The following is a 14,973-nucleotide window of genomic DNA, read 5'->3' as shown; positions in this document are numbered from 1 at the left end:
GTTAGAATTTGTTTCTCATAACTATTGTTTTCTCTTTCCATCCCTCAGCACCAGGCTGGCAAGGCCAGATCCCTGCCCTCAGGAGCTCGCAGGGAGAGGAGAGGTCACCGTGAGGTGCAGGCTAAGCCGTGGAAGATGGTCATGAACACAGACAGACTCGTGACAGCCCAGGAAACAGGCTGTCCCAAACGAGACTTTTTAGAGGAGAAAATATTTGTTATGGGTTTGAATACTAGAAGCTGGCCAAGCCAAGGACTCAATATCTAAAAGGCATGCAGGGAGAAGAGGCCTGTATTTCTGAAAAGCGGGAAATAGAGTAACTGGATGGGGCAGGATGGGGAAAGGGGGATGGGGGACAGTGAAGCTGTGGGGCCTTGGCTGCCAGGCCCATGAATGCAGAGCCCACCCCTCCATCTGCCCGGAGGGGAAGCCAGCAGAGGGCTCCTGGCCCAGGGAAAAGATGCTGGCCTCTGGGGTGACATGGGGACCAGGGCAGGAGGGCAGTAAACAGCTGACACCAGGGCCCAGGGGAGCACAGAGGTGGGGCGGGGAGGGGTAGGGAGGGGAGGAGTAGGGAGATGCAGGACAGGGAGGGGTGGTGTGGGGGAGGTGGGGCCAGGGGTAGGAGAGGGGCTGGGCACCCAACCACCAGGTAGCTCTTCGGCAGGGTCTGAAGCACCTGGAGCTGGCGTGGAGGCCACAGTCTATGGGGGGCTGGGTTTTATCGGGTCCCAAGGCTTCAAGGACCACTGAGCTGGAGGCTGACTGGCTTCTCCCTGGAGCTGAGCCTGGGGCTTCTGGAAGTCTGGAGGGTCCCAGGCCCCACTTACTGGGGAGCTGGCCTCAGCCGCAAGCTGTGGGTCCCCTGTCTCCCTTGGCTACCAGGAAGCCCAGGAGCTGGTGATGGTGCAGGGAGGTCACCACCTCCTTGCTCTGCAACTGAGCAGAGCTGGCCCCACCTGGATGTCGCCTGGGTGTGGCACTCATCTGGAAATTCCACTTTAAGTGCTGTGAGGAATGGGCTGTGGAGGGAGAGTTGTGACCCGGCCTGGACCATGCTGTCATTCTGCCCCTTGGCTCCTTCTGGAGCTCTGCTGTGGAGCAGGTGTGATCTGGGGGACTGTGTAGCCCCAGGTGGCTCCACTGGAGGCCCTCGGAGAGCTCAGCTGCAGAAACTGGAAGAATGAACCCAGAGCCACAGGGGCAGAGACCTGCAGCCCGGGTTTTCTGACATGGACAGCGCCGGGGACAGCTGGGAAGGCCTGCGTGTGTCTCAGGAGGGCTGTTTCTGGACTGAGATCCTGACCCCGAGGGCGTGGGCATGAGCAGGGATACAGGCACCCACCGTGCTCCACTCTGCAGGGATGTAGGTCAAACCCTGGGATGGATGTGGTGATGGGTGTGGTGACAGGTGCAATGACAGGTATGTTGCTGAAGTGGCATGAGAGCCGGGGCCAGTCTGGACCTGGTGAGACCCAAGAGCAGGGCATCCCCTGGGTGGGAGCCGCTGGTGCCATTGAGCCAGAACCAGAGTGGGTGGGGCAGCAGGTGGGTTGGCAGCCAGTTCAGCATCCTGCTGCCTCCTCAGTGCTCACCCCGCGGGCTGGAAATGGTGCCCAGCAGGAACCTGCAAGGCCAAACGGACACAGAAGGAAGGTCAGCAAGGGATGGGATGGTGGCCTTGGTGCAGGTGCAAGGGGGGCACAGAGCCTGGCCCCCCAGAACAGGGAGGACACAGATGAACCTGCCATGGGAACAGCAGTGGGTGGGTGGGAAAGGGGCTGAGAGGAGGCCAGGCCACATGCCTCAGCCTGGCCAGCCCCCAGGCCTGAGTGAAGGAGGCTGGGTCTGAGTGCCGGGTGTGGAGGGCACAGGGCTGAGTGGGCTTACTCAGGGCCTCTGTGGTGCAGGCGCTTGCCAGAGGCACCCACACAGCTCTGGACACCACAAAGCTGTTTTCCACAAAGCCAAAGGCCTTTGAAACTCCAAATGGCTCCCTCAGTAGAAGACTCACTCACGAAACCCAGACTTGCAAAATATCAGGAAGGAACTCTGGCTGCTGATTTTCTTTGAATTTGTGATTTTAGGGCAGTTATTTTATACAGCTGTCGAGTAACGTGATTGCTGTGTTAGGAAGAGAGAGGCCATTAAAAGGAGGTGCCCTCGGTCCAGCCTCAGCCCTGGGCAGGGGGAGGGCGTCAGCCTGGGGGTGGTCACACATCAGAAAGTAATCATTTCCCCAGGGACCCCCCACGCCTGGAGTTAAAACAGACGCCCCATGTTAGATGCCAGGGCTGAACTTTAAAGAGCCTCAAGAACAGCACGTTGACGTGCAGGGGTGGCGTGATGTGAAAACTCTGGCATGTTGAAATAAAATCCATCTGGTTACTGTAAAGATCAAACCCGAGTTTTAAAAATCCGCTTCACATGTTTGTTCATGCTAAGGCGGAAGGACTTCAGATTCTTCCAACCTGCCTTAAAGATGTCCTCAAGGACAAGTTGAAAGGACATGTTCTTGCCCTTCTCGGTGTCGTCTCGAGGTAACAATGGTTGTTGCCTCCAGGACTTCAGCATGACCATAGCAGGTGCCATGATCTGCCTGGTCTTGCCACCTGGGTAGAACCCCAGTGCCCCCTAACTCCCAGCCCAGCCCCTGGGACCTCACCTTGCCATGAGAATGGCCCTTCTGTGTCTTCCCTCCTCTCTCCCCATCACAAAAAATCCACCAGACCCAAAGATCAATGAGTCCAAACGGCAGCAGAGGAGGAAGCCAAAAGCCACTGTGGATGCAGGTACCTTCTCTGTGATTTGGAGCCTCTGACTATGCCATCTCTGTTTACTTCATAGGCGTTTTTGATTTTTTTTACTGCCAAAATCTTCTACAGAAGATTTATAATTTTAACACAGGCCCCTAAATCTTTCCAAGTATTGATCACAGAGAAAAGCGAACCATGGCATCTCTTTGGTCACACCTCCGCCGGCTCACTAGTAATCCCAGGGATGCAGCTGTTTTGTAGGTAAACAGTGAGGGACGGATGGAGGGAGGGAACTGACTGCTCAGAGCCAGGGACAGCACCGTCCATTTAAAAGATCATCATCCGTCTAAAGCAGTGATTCTCAGCCGAAGACGATTCCCCCCAGGGGACATCTGGCAGTGTCTGGAGGACGCCCTTTGGTTGTCATCCCTGGGGAGGGGTTGCTGCTGGCCTCACGTGAGTGGAAGCCGGCCATGCCGCTCACCATTCTGCCACCGCAGCCTGGGCATCCCCTGCTGCCAGGACCCACGCAGGGAAGCACTGGTCCAAGTGGAAACTTGGAAGGACGGCTTCCTTCTCCTCTCAGAAACACAGCTCACTGGCATCACCCTGGAACCTAAAACGTGAGGTTTTTGTTCACCCATGAAGAAGGTCTGCTTTCTGCAAATGCACATAGGCAGCTCACAGGCACAGGCACACGTGCACAGACGCCCACGCGGGTGTAAACGTCACGCACTTTCACACCCCAACCTTGGCCTCGCCCATATTTGACCACACACCTGGCAGGCAGGCTGGCAGCCTTCGCCTAATTTGTCAAGTGGCTCACCTGTGCCTTCTTCTACCTGGTACGTCATCTCGACTCCCCTGGGCTGTTTTTTGGAAGACGCCAGTTTCGCACAAACGCGTCCCAGGAGGACAAGTGATCCCAATGATTGCATCATTGTTTGAGAAAGAAGAAAAATCCACAGTCGCCCTTCACAGTGTACTCAGAGGTGTCGCCGGCTCAGGCATCAGGACCCAAGACCTCTGGTTTTCCAGGAGGCTCTCTGCTGCAGGAGGAGACACACCTGCGTGACTCCCAGCTCTGTAAAAACATCAACATTCAACTTCATCTTTTTAGGAAAAAGAAGCCTGTTGGAAGTTTGAGATAAGTTCCAGGAATGCCTCCAGAACTGGATGTGTCTGTGTCTGGTGCTTCTGGAAGAATCTGACTGGCACAGGGCACGGGGCACATTTCGGGTGGAGCATAATTAAATTAGCCCTGTCTGGGGGCTGTTCTGAGGATGTCTGAGGGATAAGCTGTGCAGATGAAATGTCAATATTTTAATAACTTTCCTTGAAAAACATATTGCCGTGTAATTCTCTCTTGGTGTGCTCTCAGTGGCTCGTTCCGTCCCTGCGGATGTCGGCCTGGAGAGTTATGATTTTAGCTATTGATTCTCTCCCTCCCCGTCCCCTGCCCCCATCACCATGGGTTGGGATGAGAGGCAAAGTTAAACTGGGGTCAGACACATGAGGGGCTCCAAAAGCCATTCGCACTCCGGTCTATTTTTCCACCTCGATGACGAGAAGATCAACAGGCTTCTGCCGCTCCACCGGCTTTAAAATAGCTGTGGCAGCAAAGCAAGTCTCCTCCCACAGCACACCCCCTGCCAGAACCCGCTGCAGTGAACTGAAAGAATCAGAGCAAACCCCCCTGTGTCTCCCCAACCTCTAGAGCTCACCAGTCAGGAAGTGGCAGCGCCTGCCCCCTGAATCACTCCTGCTGGGGGTTCTCTCTGGCGACGCAAAGCACAGCACAGAAGCAGGAGGAGGCCCCAGGCTCAGCGGTCAGTGAAGAAAAGAGGACCAGCCTGTAGCCCCCACACTCCGTGGGGCCTTCCTGAGCTGCTCCCGAGGCCCCAGGTGTCGTGAAGGCAGAAGCACATGCACTCCCCAACGCCCCAGTGGGCTGAGCTCAGTGGCCCGTGCAGGGCTTACTCCCAGCCTGGGATTCTTGCCTTTTCTGTTTCACCACCACTCCCAACCAGGCGTTCCTGAGACCACCCCACAAACACAGCTGCTTGTCTGGGGTCTGCTTGTGGAGAAGCAAAACAGGAAAAGATATCACAGGGTGGGCAGCAGGCTCAATAAAACTCACCAAGTCTTTAATGGTTTAAGGACAAGGTGCCCACAGCGCCTACTTACTCCCACGTGAGCAACCGAGAGGCTAGGAGAATACGATCTCTGCCCTTTCGCTCAGATTCCAAAACTAAGAAAGAAAACCATTTTGTGTCTGGGTCAGCAGAGAGGGGACCTAAAGGCCTTGCCTTCTGGGGATGTGCAGACATGAAGCCTGGTCCCACCTACAAATAGGTAAGCAGAAAGGAAGGGGACATGGGCTTCTGTGTCACCGCCCCAGGACCAGGACACAGCAGCGAAGGACCCGTGGAGGGCAGCGGAGCGGCAGGCACCAGCATGAAAGCCGCTCCTCACTCAGCTGGGGGCTGAACCTGCGTCTGCAGCTGGGAGCTCTGGCTTGAGGAGGGAGCACTTGGCTTCTCAATGGGACTGGATGAAAATGAGGGTTCAAGGTTGCTAGAAAAAAAGCTGGGAGTGGAGAGGAGAAGGAGGGAGAGAGAGCCAATGAGGCAGCAGGACCTTCCTAGGAGCAGGGCTGGCCCAGGGTGCAGGCTGCATTCCACAGGCCCCTCCGCAGAGAGGCGAGGGTCCCACGGGCACCCACTTCCTTCTCGGTGCTGGCTGGGCTGCTGCGCAGTGAGGATCCACCTCCCCTCTCCCGGCAGAAGCCTCCTGTTCCTGCGTCCAGCATGGGGGCCACCAACCCTCCAGTGCAGGCACTTCCCACTCAGCCCTGGCCGCTGCCTCCCTCCTCGGCTCTCTCCAGCCGGAGCTGGGGGTGATTTGAAACCAGCCTCACCAGTGGCTGTGTCTTTGAGAGCAATGGAGTGAGGAGGGGATGGTTGCTGCAGACAGGCTTTCTTGAGATGGCAGTTGTGATTTCCTCGGGACAGTCAAGTTCAATGTTTCGGAATCATTACTGTGGTGCTGTAATTCAATCATTCGGATTGTTCCATAACTATAATGCAAAAAGCAATCATAGACGGACACGTAGGAGACTAAAAATAACCAGGAACACATGCCAGCCTTATCTGAAGGCGGATGACAAGAGCTGTACTGATAGGATTTCCCCTGCATTTTATTTATTGATTTGTCTCAAAAACAAAGGCATAAACATGGCAAACACCTGACATTATGCCCTTAGAGAGGGAAGGAGAATCACACCTGAGCAGAGGTGTCATGAAGCACACACACTCCCCAGCGCCCACATTCATGCCAGCCCTGCAGAAGCTGCCCACGCAACTGCATTTCTCATTGATTCTTAGGCCTTTCCTGTGACACAGCACGGCTCTTCCTCTGCCGGACTCACAGGCATGGAACATGGCCATACGAGCCCCCTCAGACCTCGCACACTCCGGTTCCACGAGAGCCACTCCAGCACAAAGACCCCTGCGGGGGGACACTTGAGAGAGGCCAAGACAGGATGGGAGAGGGCTGGGGGCAGGGACAGAGATGGTCTGGAAACAAAGACCCCGCCCCCTGCAAATGAGAACAGACAAATCCTATTTGTTCAGAGCCAGCTAGCAAGAAGTAGGTTTGATGGAGACTCGGGGCAGCAGAGGACTGGGAGAGCCTCACAGTGGAGACACAGGAAGGTCTCAGGTATGGATGGAGGAAGGCTGATGGCCAGAAGATAGGAGAGTGGAAAACAAGCAAACCTCCATCTGACCAGCTAGGGGGACACAAGGGGCTTTGTCTAGTTGGTCCCAAGTTGGAAGCAGAGACAACAGAAATTGTCAGTTATTGATCAAGACCTGGCCATTTTGAGCCTACTATCACAGAAGATACTGTTTAGCTTCCTGCGCTGGTTGTTAGAGACATTGGTCTGACTTCCTACCAGACTGATTTGTATGTAGCAGGCAGGCTCCTGGGCTGATCACTATAGACAGCAGGCTGGCTTCCTGGTTTGGTTAGTGTAGATGGCAGGCTGGCTTCCTTGGAAGTTCCTTGGAAACAAGTGCTTGGTGCTGCAAAGAAGAACCTACACTCAGACAAAAAGTTTTCTCAGCAAGGCAATTTACTTCTGCAGAAGGATGCTGCCTGCATCAGCCACGATTGCAAGAGCACAATGAACAAAGGAGAGATTGGTTTTTATCCCTAACACAGTTCCTATTTGTGTCCTTTCTCCATTTGCTGGGGTCAGACCACACAATCCAAACTAACCAGATTGGCTAACACTTAACATTTTCCAGATATGACTAAGACTTTCACTTTTCTAAATATGGTAAACACACATCTTGCTAAGAGGGGAGGAGAGGGAGAGACTGTCTGTTGCTAAGGTGGGAAGGGTTGTCTATGGAACAAGTTTAAGGCATGTCTGGGCATGTCCAGGTGCGGTAAAGGGTTGTTTATAGAGTAAGAGGTTTCCTAGTTATAGATCAAGCTGAGGAACAAGGGCTTGTTACAGATCAAGCAGAAAGGAGTCTTTGAAGAGGAATGTATTGTCCTTAACACTGGGCTGGTTAGTGTAGATGGTAGACTGGCTTCCTGGGCTGGTTAATGTAGAAGACAGACTGGCTTCCTGGGCTGGTTAGTGTAGATGGTAGACTGGCTTCCTGGGCTGGTTAGTGTAGATGGTGGACTGGCTTCCAGGGCTGGTTAGTGTAGATGGTAGACTGGCTTCCTGGGCTGGTTAGTGTAGATGGTAGACTGGCTTCCTGGGCTGGTTAGTGTAGATGGTGGGCTGGTTTTCTGGGCTGGTTAGTGTAGATGGTGGACTGGTCTCCTGGGCTGATTAGTGCAGAAGGCAGACTGGTTTCCTGTGTGCTGGCTTCCTGGGCTGGCTGTTGTAGATATTTGGCTAACTTTCTTGGCTGGGTACCATAGACAGTGGGCTTCCTTCCTCCAAGATGTACCTTTGCTGCCCACAGTGGCAAGTCCAGAGTGGGCAGGAAGGAGAGATGGAGGGAGACCAGTTCCTCTTCTGACTCTCTGAACCCCAACCCAGTCATCTCTGAGTCTATGGGACCCCACTTGTGGAACCAGGGGTCTCCTCCTTTGTCTAAGTTACCATTGGGCTCCTGGTTGCCAGCAGTGGGCCCTCTGCGAGAGACAAGAGAGACACGCTTGCCCCCAGGCTGGCGGCCCCAGGCTGTGTGATGATTGCCGCATTTGGGAGAGCGTGTGTCGCCTTCCACAGGTTTCCATCTTAAACAACCAGAGGGGCTCTGCAGTGGGGGCCAACACAGCTGGTGGTGGAGTGCAGAGGAGGGGACAGATCACCGCTGGGAAGCAGCAGCTGCCCTCTCAGTCCCAGCCTGCCTGCCACCCTGGTGAGGGTTTCTACACAGCGACATTTCTTCCTGACAATTCTGGCATTCAATTTCAGATCCAGTCGCCCCTGGAGATCCCAGTTTTCTCTGGGACTGGCTGCCCCAACCACGCCGGCAGTGGAGGTGCTTCAGCTTCGGGTCTGAGACACAAAACCAAACCCAGTCAGCAGGACAGTGAGACACTGAAGTCCTTCCTAAGAAGTATCTGACTCAAGCCCGGCTCCCACCTCACCCCACAGAGAACACACGCGGCTCAGCCTGCAGGACGGGCCCAAGGCCTGTGGGAGTGCCTGGCATCCAGCTTCAGCCTCCTGACCACTGCTTCACTTGTCCTCCACCACCTGACCCTTCAACAGGGCAGGCAAGAGGGCACCGCAGGGGTCCCACAAAGGCAAGGCTTCTATGAAACCGCAGAGCCTCCAGAGCTGAGAGTCATTCAGGTCAGGAATCCTGACCAGTGTATCTTCTCCCAGGGATCGCTGCCTTTCTGTTGCTGTTTGGTTTTGTTTGGTTTCTATTTTTGTCTCCTCCTGAGAATCACTGTTATAAATAACCAGGAATTTCTACAAAAACTCTGGGATGAGAATACCAAACACCTAAGTTCTATTGCTAGACTGTAGAGGAGAGGCAACCAAAATCCTGGAGTGTATGAATGAATGAATGATTAAATGAATGCATTATCTGTGTCTCCGTGAGGTGGGAAGGGGACAGTCCTTTGCTCCTCCATTAGCCTGGAGGGGCCGGATGCCCACTGGCCCACAGGGTCCTGGGAAGCCTGGCCAGCCTTGTTATCTTCATGGGCCCCACATGCATTCACCCTCCATTGGCCACCTCCTTTTCCTCCCCCACCCCCTCCCTCCCCAGAACGAGATACACTTCGTGTACTGACAAGCAATCATACACATTTTATTTAAAATAATGAGAAGATGCCGTTATTCTGGGGGATTATAAATGGGGCTACCTCAGCAGCCCCAGAGCTGCTCTCGGAGCTGAGCTCTCCCTGCGACGCCCCGGCCCTCCACCAGCTCCCAAGGCCTCTCCATCTCCAGACTGTCACCATTACTGTCCCCAGCACAGAGGGCCCCTGGGGCTCTCCGCTGACCACCCAGAAGCACAACCCAAGTGCTCTTGGCTGCCCCTCTGCTGAATCTACCGAGGTTCTCTGTGGGGGCTTCATGTTCTACCTGGTGGAGGGGCCTCCCCACAGCACGGAGCTCACTCACCAGGACAACACTCTGGATGGCCTCTGTCTCAGCGGTGTGACATTTCTGCATGTTTCTGTGCTGTGACACTCTGTCTCGGGCCCAGCATTCCTGCTTGTTCTTCCTAAGCCACGGTGTCCTCCAGCTCTGATGGGGCTTAGCCATCAGGAATGGGACAACTCTCTCTCTAGAGGTGACTTCAATCCCACATAGAAGCGAGTGATGGAAGTCTTTGCTGTGCTGTTTGTTTCTGAAGACTTGGAAGTATTTGCTTGGGGGGACAAGACAGTTTCATTATTCATCTTTCTCTTGTATTTGCCAAACCAACACTTTTTGTGCTTTACTTTTTCATCTATAATAACAGGGTAGTGATGCAGCTATTTCTAGAACTGAAAACAATAGCTGTCGTTTTTCCTGGGGAGAATTTGAGTTTAATCTAAATGGCCAGTGTGCACATTCATTTTCCCAGTGTGGAGGAAATACGTATTGATGAACGTCAGATTCTTGGAGGAGTCTCATCAAGTAAGAAACTCAGTGGCCTTTTCTCAGAGCTCTTAGAGGAAATGGTAATACTGGCATCCTTCTTTCCTCCTAAAGCCTCTTGGCTACAGTGACATTGTGCCCGCCCGACTCTCCTCCAGCTTTCCTACAACACATCTCTAATCTGATTCCTTGTCCTCCTCCTGAACCCTAAATTGGGAAAAGGGGCTGCCAGATCATGAATATCTGTCTGTATTGGGGGTGGGGAACAGGAGAGGAAAGCAGCCCTTCCCCATGAGCCTCACCCCGTGAGGACACTGAGAACACAGGTTACCATGTGCACTGCTTCTTCAGGTCTGCGTTACTCTGAGTCCTCCAGAGAAACAGAACCAACAGGATAGATTAGATAGACAGATAATCAATAGATGGGTAGACAGATAATAGATAGATCAATAGATAATCAATAGATAGGTAGATAGACAGTGATATTGTTTGGCTGTGTCCCCACCCAAAATCTCATCTTGAATTGCAACCCCCATAATCCCCATTTGTCAAGGGTGGGACTAGGTGGCAGGAATTGGATCTCGGGGGCAGTTTCCCCAATGCTGTTCTCATGATAGTGAGTGAGTCTCACAAGATCTGATGGTTTTATAAGCACCTGGCATTTCCCCTGCTGGTTCTCATTCTCTCTCCTGCCGCCCTGTGAAGAGGTGCCTGCTTCTCCTTTGCCTTCCACCATTATTGTAAGTTTCCTGGGGCCTCCCTAGCAATGTGGAACTGTGAGTCGACCCTCTTTCCTTTATAAATTACCTAATCTCAGGCAGTTCTTTTTAGCAGCATGAGAACGAACTAATACACATAGATAATAGATAATCAATAGATAGGTAGAGATAGATCTGTTAGAATAGGCAGACAGTGGCCAGGTGGGGTGGCTCACGCCTGTAATATCAGCTCTTTGGGAGGCCAAGGCAGGCAGATCACTTGAGGTCAGAAGTTTGAGACCAGCCTGGCCAACACAGTGAAACCCCACCTCTATAAAATAAAATAAAAGGAAGATGGCTAGACATGAGCAGGAGAGGGAGCCCCTGAGAAAAGGGAGGTCTGGGAAAGTCTCACACTCCAGGGACCACCTGAAACATGCATGCTGGAAATGAGCAGAGGAGGGGAAATACCGATGCAGGAAGGAACACCCCTTAGAGACACCCAGTCATCACTCCCTCCACAGTCAACCTGTCAGAGCAGAGCTAGCTGCGTGCCGATAAAGAGGAAAGAAAGCAAAGGAGAAATTCAGAGACAAGCAGTCACAGTAAGTGCAGATCTGTCCATGGTACAACCTTCCTTAGTGGAAGTAATGAGCAATGCTGCCATTAGGTAGAATTTGCATCCAACACCAGCCTGGCATGGGTACCGCCTAATAATAAGGGAGGGCCCCAGAAACCCAGGGTGAGAACTAGGTGAGGAGAAGGTGGGGACTTAAGACAAGAATGAGAAAACTAGATCCCCCCCAAAAGAAGGCAGAGCCTTAAGACAGAGGTGGGAACTTCAGGAAAAAATTCAAAATCATAAAAACCCAGCATAGAACCCTCAGGGGCTGTAGCTCATTCTCCTTTAGCTGCCCCCTCTGTCTCATCTTTCAGAGTGCATTGTCCCTTTAAATAAACCCCCTGCTTCCAATTTTCCTACCATAAATTATCTTCTTGGATAACAGAATAAACTCCATAAACTGTCTCTTGGCCAAATTCTTTCTCCCAAGATGACAAAGGACTGAGGATTCCTGCACTTCCTGATGAGAGAGAGAGAGAGAGAGAGAGAGAGAGAGAGAGAGAGAGATTCATTGTAAGGAGTTGCTCACACAGTTATGGAGGCTGACAAGTCCCAGCTCTGCCATTTGCAAGCTGGAGACCCAGGAGACCCAACAGTATAAGTTCCAGTCCAAAATCCAGCAGGTTCAAGACCAGAAAAAGGCTCATGTTTCAGTTCTAGTCCAAAAGCAGCGAAAAACTAATGTCCCCACTCAAGGCGATTAGACTGGAGGAAAGCAGGAGGCCCACCCTTTCATTCTACTCAGGCCTTCGCCTGATTGCAGGGGCCACCCTAACCAGGGAGCACCATCCGCCCTACTCAGTCTACAGATTCCAATGCTGCCCCATCCGGACACACACTCACAGACACACCCAAAAAAATGTCTGGGCACGCGACCCAGTCAAGTTGAAGCATGAAATTCATCATCCCATGATGTGCGCCCATCTCAGTGTCATGACCACCCACTGTTGTCTGACATCTTCAGAAATAAAACAGACCTTGTGCCTGGAGCCACTGAGAGTCAGAGGTTGTTGGTGCAACAACTGGTCACATGTCTCTGACTGCTGAAATAGACAGTGGCCCTGCCCATGGGACCCCAGCCTTGCCTTTGCCACAGTGTGGCCACTGTAGACTTCCTCAGTGGGACCTATTTACATACTACACCTAGTCAATCCTGCCATGTCAGCCAGAGGCCCCCAGTCTCAACCCCAGCAGGCCAGAGGAGCTCCCCTCCCCCTGCCTCCAAGCCAGTCTCTCCTCTGGGCCTCCTATCCTGTGCAGGGTGGACACTCCATCATCACCTCTGGCTCCTCCCCTCACCATGTGCAATGGAGGGACCCGTCCCTCCACGTCTGTGTCAACCATCCCTCCACGTCCACGTCAACCGTCCCTCCATGTCCGTGTCAACCACCCCCCATGTCCGCATCAGCCACCCCTCCACGTCCGCGTCAGCCACCCCTCCACGTCCGCATCAGCCACCCCTCCACATCCGCGTCAACATGACTGATGATTCCTCCTGCCTTCGCAGGGCTGACTCTGGGCCCAACGTGGCTCTAAGTGTCATAAATGGTGTCTTCTCACAACAACTGGAGGTTGTCATCGCTGTGACTGCCATTTACAGATGCAGCAGCTGTGACCCAGCGAGGCTGGGTGGCTGGCTTGCCCACAGTCACAGCCTCCGTGCATACTGACCCTGGCCTGGAACCAGACACCCTGGCCCGAGCCAAGAGGCCCCTTGCTTCCTGCTCCACACCTTCCCGGGAACAGCTAGTACTCTAAGTTGGGGTCACCAAAGCCGTGGAGTGCAGCTAAACTTGCAAAATGTCTCCTTGGTTCTCCCCTACAGCAGTAGAAACTGCCCAGCAGTCCTGCTCTGTAGACTTTCCTCTTCCCCTGCCATTGGCCTGCTGAGACACTCCCCACGGCACTCCTGACTCCTTCCTCCAGGCCCAGGGCTGGACTCAATCCCCCAAAAGGCCACTGATGCTACCACAGCCTGTTTCTTCTCCGTGACACCTTGCAGCTCACTGAATTCCGCAGAAACTTTATACCCGAGAGCATATAGAAAATCAACTGTGATAGTTCAGAAGCCATCTGGCCTCTACTGGCTACTACTCAAAAGAAAACTGAAATAAGCAACTTCAAAAACCTGTTTACTATTCATTGACCACCTACTATGCACCAGACACACCCCTGGGCCTTTTGCATCAATTACCTGGTTTTATTCTCACCGCCGTCCATGAGGCAGACACCATTGTTATCCCCATTTAACAGAAGGAAAACATGAGACGCAGAGAAGCAACTTGCTGGACATGACCCAGAGAATAAATGGCAGAACCAGCTCTCAGCCTGGGTGTTACTTCAAAGCCAATCCCCCCAACTCCTACAGGGATGCTGGGCCAACGTTACACAAAAGCAGTGACAGTTGAAATGAGGAGAAAGGTGAGCATCAGAGCTCATCGGGTTGACCCTGCGGAGCTGCCCTAGGGGACGGAGAGCTGCTGTGCTCTCTGCTTCTGCACATCAGGCAGGAACCAGGCCACCATGAGCGCCTTCCCCTCTATCACCTGCTGCGTTCACAGCCCACGGCTCTGCTCAGGGTGGACTGGGCTCCTCTGGCCGCCCAACTCCCTTGCAGGGTGGCTGACAGGCCCTTGCCTACCCTTTGTTTCTAGCATTGCTATCCCCATTTCCCAAAATTCAGCAAAGGTTAGTCCCCTTCTTTTTTCCCCTAATTCTTGCTTTTTAAGATCAATCCTGAGCAAGAGGAGCTTTCTCAAGAAAGAATCATGTGGATCTATAGCCCCACTGAAGCTTCAACAAACTGATTCCCCCAGAGGTGCTAAATGGAAGAAGTCAGGTCCTTTGTTGCGTATCAGACCCACCTGGCCAAGGAGAAGGGCTCTGTGCTGATTCATTCACAAAATCTTCATCAAGCTCTCACTGCATTTATCATCCTACACAGGAACTAATGGGTACGTGCGTGCGCCTGACAAAGAAAAACGGGCCTGAGAAACATCACTGTAAATGTCATGTCTTTAAGACATAAGTGTCAACATTTTAAGGATAACATTGAATTTTTTCAAAAGATTACCTTTTTCGATAGAAAATACACAAGTCTGTACAAGTCTGAATGTGCTAGATCACTGATCACATGGAACTGGTTCCACTGAGTTACGATCTGTTGCAAAAAGGGGTATGGAGACTTGTTCTTTCTGAGGACCCTGGCAGTTCTGAGTTTAAGTGCTTGTTGGCTGGGAGCTTTGGTTATGCACAGGCAAACTTCTGGAACCTATGTTCCCAGGCCAAGGAGGCTAAGGTAACAGTGTTGTCAGTGCACACCGCACAGTCCTTGGAGCTGGGCTCGCCTTTTCCTGTGCCACCTAAAAGCTCTGGCCAACTCAGTGGAAAAAAAAAAAACAATTACACTGGGTTTTGACTGAAGTGACATCTATTGCCAGCATTATATAGATTCGAATTTATTGACTTGGCTCTTTTTTTTATTCTAATTTATTTACCATTTCAAAAACCAAGTATGTGATTAAAATATGCTGCCACCAGGTGGTGGTAACAGTGTCACAAGTCATGTTCCAAAAAGTGAAGTCCACACAACTGTGTTTTGGTAGAGGTAGCAATGAACACATTGTTCTCATCTATTTAGGGGAAAATGGTAAAATATATGTGAATTTATTCATTGTTAATCCTACATGTGACAAATATAATCTGAGTACAAGCCTCAAGGCAGCATTTCTTAACTGGTCATGGATGCTTTTGAAAACCTAATAAAATTTGGGAGAATCTCCCTGGGAAAATGAACACGCGTGCACATTCACAAAGTTC

At 52.3% G+C, this 14,973-nt stretch overlaps 1 long non-coding RNA gene across 1 annotated transcript; it reads right to left on the bottom strand.

Annotated features, from left to right (window-relative positions):
* Nucleotides 1-9,059: 9,059 nt before the first annotated feature.
* On the bottom strand, nt 9,060-14,657 carry LOC139356032 (uncharacterized). The gene is made up of 3 exons (XR_011607402.1): nt 14,019-14,657; nt 11,515-11,614; nt 9,060-9,622 (listed from the first exon to the last, which is right to left on the bottom strand). It is a non-coding gene; the product is annotated as an uncharacterized lncRNA (long non-coding RNA).
* Nucleotides 14,658-14,973: the final 316 nt, after the last annotated feature.

Source organism: Macaca nemestrina, chromosome 9, assembly GCF_043159975.1.
Source record: "Macaca nemestrina isolate mMacNem1 chromosome 9, mMacNem.hap1, whole genome shotgun sequence".
Taxonomy (NCBI): domain Eukaryota; kingdom Metazoa; phylum Chordata; class Mammalia; order Primates; family Cercopithecidae; genus Macaca; species Macaca nemestrina.
Note: the sequence above shows the minus strand (reverse complement) of the source record. Positions and strands in the feature narration are given on the sequence as shown.